Below are 19,695 nucleotides of genomic sequence, written 5' to 3'. Positions count from 1 at the left end.
TCATTTGGCCCATCTTGCCTTTGAATGTTCTTTACCAAGAGCTTTGCAAATAGCTGCCTAATTTTCTTCTGAAAGTTACTGATGAATCTGTTTCTACTGCCTTTCCAGGTGGTGCATTCAAAATCACAACACTTGAATATATTACGAAGGTGTCCACTCATCAAACCTCTTGTTATTTTATTCTAAGCCTGAACCCACAAGCAGCTGACCATTTTATCATTGGAAACAGCTTCTCCTTATTTTCTATCAAAATTCATTGCCACAGATGGCTGTGGAGGCCAAGTCATTGAGTGTATTTATCTCTTTTAGTCTTCTTTGCTATAAGACCTTAAGATACAGGAGCAGAATTAGGCAATTTGGCCCATTAAATCTTCTCTATTATTCCATCATGGTTGATTTATTTTCCCACTCAATCCCCCTTCTCCCTCCTTCTCTCTGTAACTTTGATGCCCTGACTAATCAAGAACTTATCAACTTCAGCTTTAAATATGCTCAATGACTTGCCCCCACAGCCATCTGTGGCAATGAATTCCACAGATTCACCACCCCCTGGCTTAAGAAATTCTAATTCACCTCTATTCTAAATGGACATCCCTCTATTCTGAAGATGTACCCTTTGGTCCTAGACTGACCCATTACAGGACATATCCTCTCCATATTCACTTTATCTATGCCTTTCAATATTTGATAGGCTTCAATGAGCTGCCCCCTCATTCTTCTAAACTCTAGCGAGTACAGGCCTTGAGCCATCAAATGCTCCTCATAGGTTAATCCTTTCATTCCTGGAATCATTCTTGTAGATCTTCTTCTGACCCTTTCCAATGCCAACTCAGATAAGGGTCCCAAAACAGCTTACAATACTCCGTGCGGTCTGACCAATGCCTTATAAAGCTTCAACATTACACCTTTGCTTTTATATTCTAGTCCTCTCAAAATGAATGCTAACATTGCATTTGCCTTCCTTACCACAACTCAACTTGGAAGGTAACCTATAGGAAATCCTACACAATGACTCTCAAGTCCCATTGCACCTCTGATTTTTGGATATTCCCTGTTTAAAAAAAAATAGTCTACACCTTTATTCCAAAGTGCATGACCATATACTTCCTGACACTGTATTCCACCTGCCAGTTCTTTGCCTATTCTCCTGTTTAAGTATTTCTGCAAACTCCCTGCTTCCTCAACACGACCTGTCCTTTTCACCTATCTTTGTATCGTTCACAAACTTGACCAGAAAGCCATCAATTCCATCACCCAAATCATTGGCATACTGTATAACATGAAAAGAAGCATTCCCAATACCAATGCTTGTGAAACACCATTAGTCACGGGCAACCAACTAGAAAAGGCCTTTTTTTATTCACACTCTTTTCCTCCTGCCAGTAAGTCCATCTTCTATCCATGCTAGAATATTTCCCTGGACTTTTATCTTGTTAGCAGCCTCATGTGCAAAGTCCTTCTGAAAATCCAAGTAAACAACATCTACTGACTCTCCTTTGTCTATCCTGCCTGGAGGCATATGATAAAATAAACCAAAGCCAGCATGGTTTCCTTAAGGGGAAGTCCTGCCTGACAAATCTGTTGGAATTTTTTTAAGAAATAGCACGCAGGATTGACATTGGTTTTTCAGAAGGCTTTATCAAGGTGTTGCCAAAAGCATGAAATAAGGAGGATTTTCTTAAGCCAGAGATTGGTGAATCCGTGGAATTCATTGCCATAGACACCTTTGAAGGCCTAGTCATTGGGTATATTTCAAAGGTTATGGAGAGAAGACAGGAAAGTGGGGTTGAGCAGGATAATAAATCAGTGATGATGGAATGGCAGAGCAAGCTGAATATGGCAAACGGTGTAATTCTGCACCAATGTCTAATGGTTTAATATTTTAGAAAGGAGGGAAAGAAAAAATACAGTAGATTGAAAATGAAGTTAGGCTTATTTGGGAAAATGCTGTACTTTCCCAGAATTGGTAACAGGGCACTTGGTAAATAGCAATAAGATTGTGCAGAGAATAAATAGTTGGAAGAAAGGAAAAATGCATTTGACAATTTTGATGAAATTTTTCAATCTTGTAGCTAGTAGCATTGTAGAGAATAAAACAGCTATTGCGATGCATTTGGAGACCAGACCTGGCGAGACTATGTTCCCTATCATAGAAAGGCTAAGTTGCTGAGTATATTCAAGGCAGAAATGTATAGATTTCAGATGTTAAGGCACTCTAAGCATAGTGTATGATAGTGATTCTCAGTTAAATTATTAGCGATAATATTGAATGACAGAGCTAGCACAACAAACTGAAAAGTCTCATGCTTTTGTTTTGAATGTTCTAGTGTTACATTAGGGTAACAACATGTAAACACGCTGATTTGTGAAGTGTTTCCTGCCATCAGTGTTGCTGAAAGTCATGGAGAAATGATCAAGAATGGTACACACCTGGTTCTAATCATTCACTGTTCCTATGGCCACTGACTAATATTGACTCCTCATATTCAAATTGTTTTTAAACTTGAAACAGAAATCACCCAGAAAGAACTCAGCTGGTCCCAAGCAGTACCTGTGAAAAGAGAAACCAATCAGAGTTTCAGGTTAATGGCCGTTCCTCAGAACTTGCTTTGAGTAAAGGCAAACAACAGGAATTCTGCAGATGCTGGAAATTCAAGCAACACACATCAAAGTTGCTGGTGAACGCAGCAGGCCAGGCAGCATCTCTAGGAAGAGGTGCAGTCGACGTTTCAGGCCGAGACCCTTCGTCAGGACTAACTGAAGGAAGAGTGAGTAAGGGATTTGAAAGTTGGGGGGGAGGGGGAGATCCAAAATGATAGGAGAAGACAGGATACTCCCTTTTGCCTATCACCTGTCCAGCTCTTGGCTCCATCCCTCCCCCTCCTGTCTTCTCCTATCATTTTGGATCTCCCCCTCCCCCTCCAACTTTCAAATCCCTTACTCACTCTTCCTTCAGTTAGTCCTGACGAAGGGTCTCGGCCTGAAACGTCGACTGCACCTCTTCCTAGAGATGCTGCCTGGCCTGCTGCGTTCACCAGCAACTTTGATGTGTGTTGTTTGAGTAAAGGCCATTAGCCTGTACCATTGATTTATTTGTTTCAGATTCCAGAATCTATAACTTTATTTGTTTTCTAGTTTTTAATTTTTTAAAATCCCTTTCATGAACCACACTTCCTTCTCTTTAACTCGCCTCCTTCTCTTTAACTTCCTCCTGGCTGGAATGCTCTGAGATATTGTCTCTTACATAATGCTGATTTGTTTCACTCCATCATCAGTAACCTTGATTTGGGCTATCCAAGCCCCTAACTCTGGAGTTCCCTCCCTAAACCTCACCATCTATCTCTCTCTTGCCATTATGTCATTTCTTTAAACTTACATCTCTGACTCTCTGCTTCCTGGTGGTCAACTGTTGGTCAACTGTTCTAATGTTCTCTTGAGGTCTTTGTAAAAGTTCAAGGTTCAAAGTAATGTTACTTTCAAAGTACGGATATATCACCATATACTACCCTGGAATTCATTCATTTTCCTGTGGGCATTCACAGTTGATACAAAGAAACAGAATTATTGAAAAACTGTACACAGCAAATACTGGTCAAACAACCAAAGTTCAAAAGACAACAAACTGTTAAATACAAAAAAAAGAAAAAAGAAGTAATAAATATCAAGAACACGAGTCGTAGGATCCTTAAAAGTGAATCCATAACTGTGGAATGGTTGAGGGGTAGTAACTGTTCCTGAACCTGGCAGTGTGGTACTTGAGGCTCTTGTATCACCTTCCTGATGGTAGCAGCAAGAAAAGAGCATTGCCTGGATGGCACGGGTCCTTGAAGGTGGATGCTGCTTTCATTTGACAACAGAGATCATAGCCTGAACTTTGATATTACTGGAAGGTTGGGATACTGGTTTTCTCCTATTTTATATGATTGTGTTTCATCTGAAATCTCCTGTCAATATTCGGACTGTGGTTGCAATTTTTCATGAAATAGTTTGTTTGTTCATTATATGATGTGTCGTATGATGTGAACGATCATGGTCTTTCCAAGACCATGATTGTTCTTGGAAATTTTTTTTACAGAGTGTTTTCTGGGCATTGTCTTTACAAGATGGGTGACCCCAGCCATTATCAGTACTCTTCAGAAATTGTCTGCTTGGCGTCAGTGGTCACATAACCAGGACTTGTGACATAACACCAACTGCTCATACGACCATCCACTACCTGCTCCCATTGGCTTCACATGACCCTGATGGAGGGCTAAGCAGGTGCTACACCTTGCCCAGGAAAGCCTTACATATCTCCACCCCACCACCCAAATCATGCAATTAGAGTCCAGTTGTATCCAATGGGCAATGAAACAATAAGCTGGGCTATTCGGTAACGTATTCCACTATTTCCTTGAGAATTTTGGCCACCTAACCTAATAACTCCAGGTGTTTTGATTTCACTCTTGTTTGACTATCCTACTGCGAAACACCTTCAGACATTTTAAATGATTTGTGACATACACTTGTAAATAATTGTTGCTCCAAAATATACATTTTGTGATTCCTACATACTGTTAAATGATTTGTTCAGTAATAAGGCATAACTTTGCCATGACTAAGTCAGAAATTGCTTTTTTTCATTCCGTGTATTTTTATGGGATTCATATTGAAGTTTTGGGAATTACATTATGTAAATCAGGCTGTTTATAATCAGATGTTTTAGTCACTGTAAACCAATGATCCTAATTCTGCTTTTTGTTGCAACAGATTAATTTGCTTCCACAATATTGCTGGGATCATGTTCTGCAATTGAAAATTTCATTTCAGTAGCTTTGACTATGAGATATCTCAGCAAAAGCTGAACTTCTCATTTTTCGTTCAGATGATTTGCACTCAATCATCCTCTGAAATATTGTGATTCTGTGATACTTGCCTTTGTGACAAGGTTTGGAGTGGAGGAAATATCCTGTTGTACTCTCAATAGGAGCTGTTACACTGAGCTTACAACTAAAAATAAATCTGCTGAAAACCCTAAGGGCGAAGCATTATCTGGAAGCTGAAATCTTACTATCTAATTAAATGCCACATACTGTGGATGAAGATAATGTAGCCTGAAAAGGGCCATTACTGGGCGATTTGGGATACTGGTTTTCTAACATCGTCTAAGGTGGTATTTCATCTTAACCCTCCTGCTGACATCAAGACTGTAGACACATGGCTCAATCCCTGAAGATCTGAGCTGATATGAGATAGTGCCAAGTCCAGGGCAGCTATTTTTGGAGGGCAAGAAAATTAGAAGCTGATTTAGAGGTGGGATTAGTAAGATGTGGGGCATCCTATGGCAAGAAAATGTCATAAATATTCCAGATGCTGTGAGCAAAAATGGACAGGCATTTCTGTAGTGAATTTCATGACATTAGAACACCCTAAAATACTTTACAGCTGACATGGTTCTTTTGATGTGTAAGTCACTGTTGGAGTGGAGGGAATGAGGTGCCTGATTTGCATACGACATCTCCCATGAACAATGTGATAATGATTCTGATAATCTGTTTATAAAAATATAAGGTCATTATAAATCTGCACAGGAGTAGGTTATTCAGCCCTTTGAGCCTGCTGTGTCCTTCAGTAGAATGAATAATCTTATATGTTACCACCACTTACCAGAACTATCCATATTTCTTAATTATTGTAGAATCCAAAAATATATTGATTTCTTTCTCAAATTTACTCAACAGCTAAACGTGTACTGTTTTCTAGGAATGTAAATTCAAAAGGTTCACATTCCTTTAAATTTTAAAAATGTTCCTCAGCTTAATTTGCCAAAAATCCCTAATTCTGAGACCATGACCTCTAGATGCTATAGGCAGGGGAGGCACCTCCCCCCCCCCCCCCACATACATATTCTCAAGCCAGTATTTTTTTTTGTTCTTGTACATCTTGGGGAATATAGAATTAATCTATCCAATACAATCCTGAGTGCCTATGTCTTCCATCCTATAAGTAAGTCAAGCCCCAAACTACAGAGAGCTTTTTAGATGTGATCTTGTTCAGGCCCTATACAAATGAAATAAGACTCCTATGCTCCAATCCTTTGGTGAAATAAACTAACATGCCCTTATCTTTCTATTGTCCATTATGTCTCCTCAACAGAGATTTTTTAGAGCTGTTGCTTGAGAAATAAATATTTGCCAGGACACCAGGAAGAAATACTTGATCTCTCAGTACCATCACTTCCTTAACAATTGTTCACCATTTCTTTATCACTGTACAAGTGTATCAGTCTGAATGATGATCTGTATGACTTTCTGATTCATAAGAAAGATGCCTACTGTGCTATGGGCAACTCCTGTGGGGTTACTCATAAACACCAACCACCCTTACAATATGTACAGAAGGATAGTCTTAAGAAGGGTTTCCATAGACGTGAGCAGTCAGTGGCTGGTGACAAAATGCTATCCAAACCTTACATGATCATGTTAACCATGATCTTAAACTGAAGGGTTCTAGGGTGATTAAAATGTCATCTACATCTTCTTGTTGCCTGGGCCACCATTTTGTGTTTCTTGGCAGCCAAACAGATGAAATTCTTGTCCTTGAGTAATAGTGCTTCATTATCATTAACAATCAGCTTCCATAATAGGTTAATCTGTTTTTAGTGGTGTTGGCTGAGGTGAGTGTGCTTCCTAGGAACCTGGCAGAACTTCACCCATTCTGCTGAAATCACCGAAGATTCATCCAAATGACAGCAACTTCAAGGATACGGTGTGTCTCTAAACATTATGTTGAAGTGTCAGCCTAGTCATATACTTAATTCTGGAGCCGATGTGGAATTCACAACCTCTTGAGTCAAGCTGTGAGTCCATAATTGGCTTGATGACCCCTACAGGAAAAAAAGGAAGGGTGGGTGGGATAAAGGAAAAGTTTTTTAAAAGGTAGCAGTTATTTTCAGCCTTGATTTCAAACAGTTAAGGGCATCAGTGAAGCTGCAAGTAACGAATTTATGATTGAGTTATATTTGCTATTTTGCTCATGTCAGGGCTTAGTAATAAAATATCCTCCAGTTATTCCACATTTTGGCAGGTTTTCAACTTTGAAAAAAAATCTTATTTTAAATGAGTATTTTTGTACTTCAAGCTGCTTAACTAAATCAGCTGATGACATTCCTATGGAACAATAATTTTCCCCATCTTTTACAGTGAGAATTATTCATGGTGCCCATTTCTCCTCCACTGATTTAATTCATTCCTGAATGGCTGAGAAATGGTCGTGAAGTTTGAGTCAGGCTGGTGATATGCCAAAATGCACTATGCTTTAAGGGTCAGCTCATTTTCATAATTGCTCAGAGCCTGCATGGAGGTTTGAATGGTGGCAGCAATAACCAATTGGCACCCTCCAGGCACCAGCCTACATCAGCATTTGGCACCTAGTAGAGCTACATATTAATAAATGCCAAGTGAATTTTTTTAGCAAGCCCTGGGAAATGGATTTGTGGACTTGAGTGGAGATGCCTTAAGAGAAAGAAGGCCTCTAAATGTGCAGATAGGAATCTGTAAGGACATAATGCAGCAATTTAACACCCATTCTTGTTAAAGTTGCAGGCTAGCAGAAAGAGGCTTCATTGTATTATGCCAGCAACAGCAGAAGGTGAAGACAATCACATGCCCTAAGCTCAACAGAAATGTTGCTGGTTGTATTGCATGTTAGCTGCAGGTGTTGCAGAGATGTATCTGGGGATTGTATGCCATATCTCATGATTTACAGGGATAGCAGAAATGAAAGTTCATCTACTTTTTCATATTTTTACTGTGAAACCATTTTGTTTTCCAGTCCCTTTGGTCTCTGCTCCTTTTGGGGAGCTGTAGGTCTTAAGAGATCCTTCACCTTTGGTCTCTTGTACATTCCAAATTTTAATGGTGGCAGCCATGACTGGACTCCATAAATCACACTTTATCTCCAGCCCTCGTAGTCATGCTTACACTTGGCTCTTTGCCAATGATTATCCAAAAATCTCCTTATTTAGGTTTGACAGCTGCCCCAGTTTGTCACCCAACAAGGATATCACAACTATTAGCTGCTTTCTGACCTCTTTCTCCATCCAGTTCTTTCTGAACACTTCTCTGCACCAGCTCCTATCTCTGGTTCATTAAATCCAACAATCATGCAGTGTTTCCCAACATAAGCTGGCAGAGCCAGCTTAGATCATGATATACACCTCAGACTTTCAGTCTCTTCAGCAAGGTTCTGTAACTTCTAATTCATTTTAGATGTTAATGGTAATGACAATACCTTCCTTAAACCAGTTGCTTCCACATGTCCCATCTTCTGGCAGACGGCAAATCTAAAGTGCTCACAAATCACAGCATCCTTATCACCCTCCCCTACCTCCCAGCCATTATATCTTCACAGATTTCTACACATTCTCATACTGTGTCTGTAACATATGGTTTAAGAACATCTGCATGTAGCATGTGACCCATAGGTCTCATACATTATTGAAATACAAAAGCTGCTAGAAAGTTGGTTTGCTTCTGCAGAAGCTTTCAGAACCTGTCTGCTTCTGTTCACAGAGCCAATGTAAGGAATGGTGCTTTACACAATATAATTTCTTTCATAAATCGATAATCTTTTTTGGTTAGTTTAGATTTTCAGCCACCATCCAGTATCTTGAAGTGAAATATTTAGTTTTGTTCAAAAGTTCCACAAAGCACTTTAAGAAGTTTCTACTGCACTAAAGTCAATATATAGATTCCATTTATCAGCAGCTGAACTCTCAATGCCACACCCATCTCACAACATTTAAGCCCCCACTCACATCAGTTTCATCATGCCAAATTATCCAACACAGTACACCCCCATTACTGAGGAGCTGCGATCCTGGAAAACCAACCGTTTCATGGTTTTCTTAATGTAGGTTCTCTCGGAGGAAATTGACAAAATTTGTGAATGCTGTCTCAGTTTGTGTTTATTTTTATAAATTTCATAGAAGTGTATTTTTATTATGTATTGTAATTTTTTGCAGTGTTTAGTGAATCCCGTATGAGGAAATTTCTGTTACCCTAACTGCTGTAACGTGGGGTACACTGTAATGTTATTTTTTGAAAAATCAAATAAACTGCAGATGTTGAAAATCTGAAAGAAGTTAAGTGCTGGAAACACTCAGCTAGTCAGGCAGCAGCTGTAAAATGAGAAATAGTTAATATTTCTGATCAAAACCTTTTCATCAGTATCAGGATTTTTTAGGCGTTCAGCCGACCTCTAATCCAAATCACTGCATCATTCCTGCTTTTCATTAACATCCGTTTTCTTTGATTTTTCTTTCTCTCTTTCATTGCAATCACTTTATAGAAGTATATCATTTGAATTATTTTTGCTTCTATAAATTTTAATTTACAGTAGAAGGGAAGAATCCATGCAGATAATAAAAATTAACTTAATTTCCTTTATGAGGAAGCAACACATGGTTTAATGGTGATCAGAAGTGTTGTGTATGTGGCCTGGTTACACAACAATGCTATTAATAAAAACGCTGGAAACGGGAGCTAAGGTTCATGATTCTTTACTGGCAGAAACCGAACTCGGCACACACTTACAGATCAATACGCACCTAATAGCGCATGCTCAATATGTGCCTAATAGCGCATGCAACGACGTGTCCCTACAACATAAAGTAGTCCCTTATTATACAGTACACTCCTCCCCTTTTATTTAATAGTGTATCAACTGGGTCACTATGCCAAACAAATATGTCTACCCTTAACATACAAATGCCTACCATTTGTTTACTTAGTAACTTAATATTATCAAATCATAACAAAGTAACATAATAATATCAAATTATAACAAGCCTTTTTTTTTACTTTTGGTCTAAGACCCATTTATCACTCAAATCTCTGGGGGGGGGTCTTCTCTAGATTGTCCAGCACTGAAGCAAATAGGTCTTCACTCTATTGTCTGGAATAATTAAACAATCCACAAATTGGCAGGTTCCAGCTATAAAGAGTAGTCACCTCCATCTTGCAAAATGAAATCCGTGAAAAGGTGAATGTCATTCTTAAAAATATGTACAATCATCAAAACTGAGATGGCATTGGAACGTGTCTTCAAATAGTGTGTTCTTCAGTCTGTCAATAAACTTGTTTGTTTTAATACCCATTTCCATATAAAAGTCATGAAAAGTTGACCTCTGAGCATAGGGAGTTAAGAAGATGCGCGCCTCCAACTTGCTAAGAGTTCTAGACAGCAGATCACCTCCGTATAATAAAGACTCCTCCGTGCAGCTGTCCTAGATATATACACACCTTTGTGCTATCACTTGTCTTCCTTACCCATATCTCATTTGTTCCAACTGAGCTAATTACACAGCCAATCTTCGTATTCTCCTTAGATTCCAAATAGGTAGCCTGACCTTTATGATACCATCTCTTATCGTAATATAACTTTCCATCTTCTATTCGTGCTTCATATCTTTGTGTTGGTGATTCAGCAGGAGTGCTGGGAAGATGCTCAGGAGAAGACGGAGATGCTGGTCTTTTTGGAGATTTAAGCTTATTGAGAGTTTGCAGATCTTCCATCATCTGTTCATCTGTTAACAAGTAATTTAACTGCGCAGGTGCAGGTTTTCATCTTTTGCCTGTTATTGGAACGGGGTCATTAGGTCTTCTCCTTGGTTTCCTAGTCATTATTGATTTTACCTCCATACAATTTTCTGTGAGTTCCATTGTTAGCCTCTCATTCTCAATCATCTTTTTCTTTTCTTCTAACTCAATCTCTTTATCTTCAAATTCCTTCACTGCTGTTTTCTTCTCTTTAATATAATTCTTTTTCACTTGTTCTGTCTCCAGTTGCAGAAAAAGCTCTGCATTTCATATTCTTTCCTTGTATTGTTGATCTAGTTTCTTCATCCTTTTCTGATACTCCCGCAAAGTGCCTTCCTGTATCTGCTGTAGCTGTCTTTTGAGAGATGTCAGTTTCTCCTGGTACATCTGCTCTTTTACTTCCAGGTAGTCTTCATCATCCTGCTTATTGGCAATACCTGTCTCCCTTGCATCCTCTGTATCTTCATCTGAGTCACGGCCATGGATACTGCATTCGTCCTCATCATCAATGCTGTCTAGCTCCTCCTTGTCATTGTAATAGTTGACAATGGGTGAGAGGAGAGCTGCGGACATCTTCCCCACAGAGCTGCCCTCCTTTGTTGACACATCAAGTGCCTTGATGGTGTGCTATCCAACTGGATTTTCCTGAGCCATTCACGTCCCAGCAAAGGTGGTCCTCCGTTTTTCAGTACATAGAGGTTCAGCTGCTGTGTTTTGTCTCCGTAGGTCACTGTCACTTTAATTTTACCTTTGGGACGCACTGTCTGTCCTGTGTAAGTCTTTAGCAGTAGTTTAGTTTGTTTCAGAGGTATGTGAGAAAACAGTTGATGGTAGTTATGTACAGAGATCACTGTTAAAGCTGAGCCTGTGTCCAACTGCATTTTCAGTCTCATGCCCACCACTTGTGGAGTGGTCCTTATTACCCTTCGAACATCTGTCTCGTTCACGCTGTGAAGTTGCAGTCAAGACAATTCACTTTTGTCTGAGTTGGTTTCATTAGAACTGCTTTCTTCCATTTTGTGTACATTGTTGTGTTTTCCTTTCTGGGGTTTCTTGTGTCTCTGTATTTTGTCCTTGTTCTGCTGTTTACTAGCTTTGTATACTCTGCCAGTGTGGCCCTGTTTGCCACAGTTTCTGCATTCTTTGTCTTTAAACCAACAGTCATCTGGTCATGTGACCTGTTCCCACAACGCTAACATTTTGTTTCCTTCATTCCTGTTCAGTGACATTTTATTTGTGGCATATTCCAGAGATTTTTGTTGCATCTCGGAAGCACCCCGTGCCATTGTTTCCATTGATATTGCAATGTTTAGCGCTTTCTTGAATGTAAGGTCTCTTTCACACAGAAGCTTCTTCTGTATGGTTTCACAGTGCATGCCACACACTAACCTGTCCCTCAATGCGTCCGATAGGCCAACTCCAAATTGACAATGTTCTGATAATTTGCGCAATTCAGCACAATATTCAGAAATGCTTTCATTTTTGCTCTGATTCCGATTGTGAAATTTAAATCTTTCAGCAATGACCAGTGGTTTGGGGTTTAAATGCTGTTAGAGAGTGTCTACTATTTGCTTGAATGTTTCGTCAGCTGTCTTTTCAGGGGTTAACAAGCTCCGTAGCAGCCCGTATGTTTTTGCTCCCATAATACTGAGTAAGACGCTGGCTTTCTTTTCATCCTTAACACCGTTAGCCTCACAATATAACTCTACTCTTTCAGTGTAAGTTGCCCAGTCTTCAATGCCACTATCAAATGCTGTAATGGTTCCAATCATCACCATCTTTGTTATGTTAATTAAGCCCCATTCTCCCCTTATTTTCCTTTTTGACTCGTGTGTCTTTTTTGCTAGCGCCACGAGCGCACTCCGTCTAGATGTGTGTGTCACTCCTTCTTATCTCCCTTCTGGGGCAGGTACCCACAGTAAATCCAAGTAACACAACAGAATCAATGAATGACTACACCCAACAGGACAAACAAGCAACTAATGTGCAGAGGATAACAAACTCTGCAAATGTGAAAGAGAGAGAGAAAAGAAAGCAATAAATGTCGAGAACATGAGATGAAGAGTCCTTGAAAGTGAATCCATAGGTTGTGGGAACATTTCAGTAGTGATGGGGTGCGTGAAGTTAAGGGGTAAAGCTATTCCTGAACATTGGTGGTACGGATCCTGAGGTTCCTGTACCGTCTTCTTGCTGGCAGCAGCGAAAGGAGAGCATACTCTATGAAAGCAACCAATAGCAAAACCCAATGGACTGAATACCACCAACTCCACTAATAATGCTTAATGGTTCATTGGTAAAGCCCACTCAGCTCTAGGAGTCATAGAGGCATACAGCATATAAACAGGTCCTTAGCCCACCCAAGCTGCACAATGATCAAGTGCTAACCTAAACAAATCATACACTAATCCCGTTTCCATATCCCTATCAACACTTCCTACATCAGGAGACTTATAATCACGAGAATGATTCCAAGAATTAAAGGGTTATCGTATGAGGAGAGTTTGATGACTTTGGACCCATACTTGCAGGAATTTAGAAGAATGGGGGAATCACATTGAAACCTATCGAACGTCAAAAGGCCGAGTTGGAATGGATGTGGAGAGGATGTTTCCTATATTGGAGGAATCTAGGACCAGAGGGCACAGCCTCAGAATAGAGGGAGGTCCATTTAGAACAGGGATGAGGAGGAATTTATTTAACCAGAGGCTCGTGAATCTGCAGAATTTTTTGCCATGGGTGGCTGTGGAGACCAGGTCATTGGGTATATTTAAGGTTGATAGGTTCTAGATTAGTCAGGGTGTGAGGGGTTATGGGAAAAATGTTGGAGAATGGGATTGAAAGGGAAAATGGATCAGCCATGATGAAATGTTGGAGCAGACTCAATGGGCCGAAAGACCTAATTCTGCTCCTGTTTCTTATGGTCTAATGGTTGACATTCTCCCACTTACCTACACACTGGGTGTATTTTACAAAGGCCAGTTAACCTACTGAACCATGCATTTTGGGGGACTGGGAGGAATTTGGAACACTGAGGTAAAATCCTCATGGTCACAAGGTGACTGTACAAATTCCACACGGACAGTGTCAGAGAAATTAATTGAACCCTGGTCGCTGGAGCTGCAAGGTAGCAATTCTGCTGGAATCACTGTATCATCTGAAATCATCAAAAATTTTGGTTACTTTCTGTTTGTGTCAATTTTTAGCTAATTAAGTAGCAACTACTGACAATGTGCAACTGAAAATATGAAATATGTCTGTGGCTTGTTGAATATTTCCAGGATCTTCTGTTTTATAATGTCATGAACAATTATGATTGGCCATGATTTGCATCAGTGCGTACACTCAGAAACAGAATCAGAAAGGTTTCCAGAGGAGAGGAGTGACATTGTTAATAAGAAGCCATTTTACCTACATGGAATATTCCAAAATTAATCACATTGCCCTTCCGTATCCCCCTAGAACTACCATTTCTTCTTTTCAATTGCCTGAAATATGCAGCATATTCCTTTTCTTTTTGGAGTCTCCATTGTTACAAAGGCAAATTGACCACAGTTTGGCCTTTGTCTGTGGTCCTTTTTGTTGTTAGAACAGCCGTCGCCACGTATTTATTGACATAAAGCACATTAGGAGATAGCTGATCAGGCAGGACATTTTACAAGGCACAGGATCAGCCATGGAAATGAAAACAATTGCAGATGTTGTTTCCAGCATTTTCTTATTTATGTTCGGGATCAGCCATGATATTATTGAGGAGGCCTGCAGGCTTGAATCACCATTTAGTTGTCTTCATGTTTCTGTTTCTTACATTCACCTGTTCATTGCAAAGACAGTTCATGACCACATGGCACAAGTTGCAACAGGAAAGCAGATTTAACACACAACAAAGAATATACAACATCACAGCTCAGTACAGGCCCTTCGGCCCATGATGTGCTGATCCTTTAACCTACCCTGAACAAATCTAACCCTTCCCTCCTACATAGTCCTCCATTTTAACAGTATCCATGTGCCATCCCTTTAAAACAATGATGGTACTTCACCTTTAAGTTGCTGTGCTGCTTGCATAACCTTGCACAATTTATATTTCTGAGGTTGATATCAAAATTAGCAGGCCAGTAGACAGTAACTGCTGCCAAGATGACCTCAAACCATTTAACTGGTAATTGGCTAAATGGACCTGATCACTGGAAAAGATGATCCAAGAGTTTATATTACCAATTTATTTGTTAAACCTTTCAGACAATCTCTGTCTTTTTCCTTTGCTGCTGTTTTGTCTGCCCTGTGTTGCTTTCTTTGCATCTTTACTTCTTTCTCCCTCCACTTTCTTTCCTTCTCTCCATTGTTTTCTTCCTTCTCTGTCAATGTATGTCTTTAGCTTTTTGCTCCCTTGCTATCTGTCTTTTACTTTATTTCTTCACACCTATGCAAAAGTACGTCGACTCTGAGGCTCCATTTGGTTCACTTCCTGTGTTTCTTCCTTTAATATTTCATTATTTGTGTCTACTTTTATCTCTTTCCTCCTTAACCTTATCCAATGGCACCTTACACAGAAGACAGAATTGCAAAAACCTGAATTCCGAAATACATCAACAAGAACAAAACCCATTCAATTCCTGGCTTATCCATATTTTTCAATCATTTTTGCTTTTGGAATAAGTGTACTTTGGCAGAGTTATGATCCATCTTTTAGTTTTTTTCCCTATCCCTCCCCTCTTCTTCTTTTCCCCACTCTGACTTTTTACCTCTTCTCACCTATCACTTCCCCTGGGTCCCCTCCTCTGTTCCTTTCTCACATGGTCCATTCTCCTCTCCTATCAGATTCCTTCTTCAGCCCTTTACCTTTACCACCCACGGCTTCACCTATCACCTTTTAGCTAGCCTCCTTCTACTCTACCCACCTTTTTGTTCTGGCATCCTCCCCCTCTTTTTCAGTCCTGAAGAAGGGTCTCGGCCTGAAATGTCAACTGCTTATTCATTTCCATGGATGCTGCCTGACCTGCTGAGTTACTCCAACATTTTATGTATTGTTTTTAGTTACTTTGCATTCCTGCTTCCCCACATGACTGTTCATGTTCATATTTACCAAATTTCTGATTCTCCTTACTGATTGGGAGGATGTCCTAAAGCAGCCTGCCATTGTTCCTGTAGCAGTGGCCTGTGGAAGATATCCACAAGACTCAAGGATCATTTTCTGCAATTCCTATTCATTGTACTGAGGGATGAGGAATGGTTCCATCTGTAGCATTCAGTGCCATTTACTATTTGAGTAAAATTTTAAAAATAGACACGTTACAATCAAATAACTGAAAGAGTTCCCCTCAGATCAATTTCATTAATTTCAGCTGTATTTAAAATACTGCTAAATTCAGGAGAAGGCTGAAGATGTTGCCATTAGAGAGTACTCCAACATTCTATTGCAGACATCCCACCTTTCCCGGAAGTTCTGGGAGTCTCCCACATATTGATAGCGGCTCCCTGACGCCTGCAAATTATATACAATATCCCGGAAATCGATTTTTTTGAGAGCGAGGGAGAAGGAGAGGGAGACAGACAGACAGAGAGAGCGAGTGACAGACGTAGCGAGAGAGTGACAGAGAGAGCATCCTGATTAGTCTCTCTTTGTGCCAAGTAGACCTATCAGTTTTCTCTGTGGGTGGGCTTTACAGTCGACCTCTCTCTCTCTCTCTCTCTTTCATTGTCTTATCAGTTCAGTTTAGTGTCCTGCAGCACCATGGCAGAGTGTTCCAAAGACAGAAAATTTAAATCGTACGTCACCCCAGACTACACTAAAGTGTACCCCTGCCTAATAGGAGTCAAAAATAATGACAGTGTTGTTCGCTGCACTGTTTGCAACAGTGACTTTTCTATTGCCCATGGTGGGTTAAATGACTGTAAAAGACATGTTGAGGTGAGTTTAACAGGTGTCATTTGTTCATTAGCATAGCTAACATTATTTTAAACTAGTTGGCTAGCTGCTAAGGAGCTACTCTATTGATGTCCCACGTGATGAGGCCGAACTCCCTGTAGACTTGCTTAAAGTTGTAATAGAATAAAAAAATGACTCCATGATAATATAATATAATTGTGAATCTTGTGAATCTGATGTCTTGCAAAATTAACAAATTCATTGACACAGACTGCTATGAGGTTTGAGACTTTTGGCAAAATGCTCAAATCTGCCAAGCAAGCCACATCACAGTACAAGAAAAGTTTGGAAAAGAAATAGAAAAGCTATTTGCATTAGCATTTAGCTATTAGCATTGAGGCTACCAACAAAATACTCAACAAGGAATATATATATATATATATATATGTAAATAGTTTCAATATGTGATCAAATAAATTGTTGTGTTCTTTCGTAATCAAATGTCCTGTATACATACACCCTTGGAGGTCGACTTGGGGGGTGGGGAATGTGGGGTTGCAGGGATGGTGGTGCTACCTCCCTGAAATGAGTTTTTGCAGGGTGGGATGTCTGCTATTGTAAGGAGGTTTTGTTGTAGGTTCAGGCCTGAAATTTATTATCTGGTACAATGAGCAATGCTTGCAAAGATAAGCTGGATCAATAGCTGTTGAGGAAAGGAAATGAAGATATCTGTTAGATTGGACACATGTCACATAAGGAGATATCAAAAATCATGGTGGTGGTAATAGAAGGTCACTCTACCTGTTACATTGTGGAAGATGGGTGGTTTAAGGTGGTGAAGGTGGGACTGTAATTTGCTTGGATCAAGTCTGTAGTCTGAGGTGGTGCTCGCCCTGTGTGGGCAGTAGTATAAATAGATCAGTTAGGTCAAAAAACTTTTATTTATTTTATGATATAAATAACTTGAGCAGCTTTGATGTTGGATTTTGTTTTCTCATTTACTTTTCAGAAGATGGACATTGTTGGCAAACCCAGTTTTTAATGTCCATATCTAATTGTCCTTCAGGAGCTATTGTGAACCACCTTATTGAGTTGCCACTGCCTTGCTCGTGAAGGTATTCCCACAGTGTTGTTTGGTAGTTCCAGGATTTCAACCTAATGATTGTGAAGGATTGGAGGTTTATTTCCAAAGCAGAACATATAGTTAGTTGTGTTTTTATGTATTTCATGGCTTTGTTCTGCATGGATATATACATTCTTTTTGACATACAGAGCTAAACAGGCCCTTCTGGCCTTTCGAGCCATGCTACCCAGCAATCCCCTGATTTCATCCTAGCCTAATCACGGGACAATTTACAATGACCAGTTAACCTACCAACTGTACGTCTTTGGACTGTGGGAGGAAACCGCAGCACCCAGAGGAAACACACACGGTCACAGGGAGAATATAAAAACTCCTTCCAGGCAGCAGCAGCAATTGAACCCATGTCGCTGGTACTGTAAGGGAGGGAACGTCGGGGGGGGGGGGGGGGGAGGGGAGACCACGTTACTGTGCTGTCCTTCTATCTTCTGTAATAGATATTGCTAATTTCTGAGAGCAGCTTAGACCAGTAACTGCAGTGTATTTTTCAGATGCCATGTACAGATATCATGATACATTGGGTGGTGAAGGGAATTTGCAGACCAGTAGGCATCTGCTGTAACCGTGAGGTGTTATAGCATTGCAAGGTGTCAAGATATTGCTAATATTCTTGGCAGTATTAAAACAGGCACCTGGGAAAACGATGATACAAAACTCTTAGCAGTATCTTCAAGAGGAACAACATTATTGAAGATTCTCTGTGCACAACTATTGTAGCCTTTTAACTGGTGGAACACAGAACAGCTTTGGCATTGAAAAAGGCCCTTTGGTCCACAATATCTGTGATGACCATGATACCAAATTAAACATCCCATGTCCCCACATATGGTCTACCCCTGGGAGTTCAAGAGAGCATTGCAATGGGAATTGGTCTCATTCCATGCAATGGCTGTCCTATCTACTTTTATAGCTCTGTGGCATAGGAGAGAAGTATTGTTTTTAAAAGGTTTTAAGGGCATTTATAAGAGTTCAAGAAGCTTGAACTAAGTTACTGAATCATGTGATTTTCTTAAGTTCTTCTTCTAATTGTAACATTTAGTTTACATCTTTATTACCAAAAACGTTATCCAAGCATTATCAAACAAAAGTCATTAGAAGCACATATGGAGATTCTAAGGTATGTGAGGAAGAACTGAAAAGATGTGGTTTAGAGAGAAATATAACAATACCAGAACTTGGGTGTTGATGACTGAAACACAGTGGTCAAAGATGAGTCATTTCTGACTGGCATAATGCAGGAGGTGCTAAATCTTCAAAGTGTTGAAGAGCAAGAAAATTTTAGAGATAGAGGAGACAGTAAAGGAATCTGAGCATGTTCCTGAATGGTAGCAATAATCCTAAGGACATACCTGGGCCAGTGACTCCACTGGAAATATCAGGTCAAACACCAAACAGATGAATTGTCTGATCTCAGCTGCAGGAACTAGCAGCAGAGGGTGGGGGAGAGGAGGTTTCACAGCTGATTTCAGCTCCGCAACATTTGAAGAGGGATAACCAGCAGATTCTGTTTCTGACTGCTGTCTAATGCTTCCTGGTGGAAAGCATGACTCTTAAAGCATTTTGGACATCACTGGCAAGCTAGTATTTATTCCCTTTCCTCATGGTGGTGATCTTCTAGAACCTCTGCAGTGCATATGGTTAAAGCATTCCCACAGTGCTGATGGGTGAGCTATTCCAGGATTTTGACAAAGTCATGATGGATTCCCCCCACAAGTTGAAGTAGTGTTTGATTGGAGGGAAGCATGGGGGTAATAGAAGTACAAAATAAAGCATGACATAATTAAGTGCTGACAAAGAGTGACGTGGGCTGAATGGTCTCTTTTGTTTCTCATTCCTATCAGAGAGGAGAAAAAATTATTCCAAAACAGTAACAATTTGCAAATTAACACCAATGTCTCTCTCCACTGTCTCTTGTGAGGGTGTTGCAGACCGACAGAAAGGAATTCTGCCAGTTTCACTTTAAACTCTTCAAAATGCTTAAATCATGTCAGAGTTTCAGTCTGTGACTTGTTCATATCAGTTTGGGCTTCCTCCTGTCTTCGTAAGTCTTGTTTTTTTTTAAACGCTGATGGATATTTTCTTTTGTGTTGTTTTGGGATCACTGACAA

The 19,695-nt window shown here is 40.0% G+C and overlaps 1 protein-coding gene and 1 pseudogene across 1 annotated transcript in view; one reads left to right on the top strand and one right to left on the bottom strand.

Annotated features, from left to right (window-relative positions):
* The window catches only part of LOC140188529 (calmodulin-binding transcription activator 1-like), a 1,232,669-nt gene that overhangs the window by 704,452 nt on the left and 508,522 nt on the right, over nucleotides 1-19,695 (top strand). The gene's annotated exons all lie outside the window — the stretch shown is intronic.
* On the bottom strand, nucleotides 10,218-11,153 carry LOC140188459 (sin3 histone deacetylase corepressor complex component SDS3 pseudogene; annotated as a pseudogene).

This window comes from Mobula birostris, chromosome 27, assembly GCF_030028105.1.
Source record: "Mobula birostris isolate sMobBir1 chromosome 27, sMobBir1.hap1, whole genome shotgun sequence".
Taxonomy (NCBI): Eukaryota; Metazoa; Chordata; class Chondrichthyes; order Myliobatiformes; family Myliobatidae; genus Mobula; species Mobula birostris.
The sequence above is the reverse complement of the archived record's forward strand: the minus strand, read 5'-3'. Positions and strand labels throughout refer to the sequence as shown.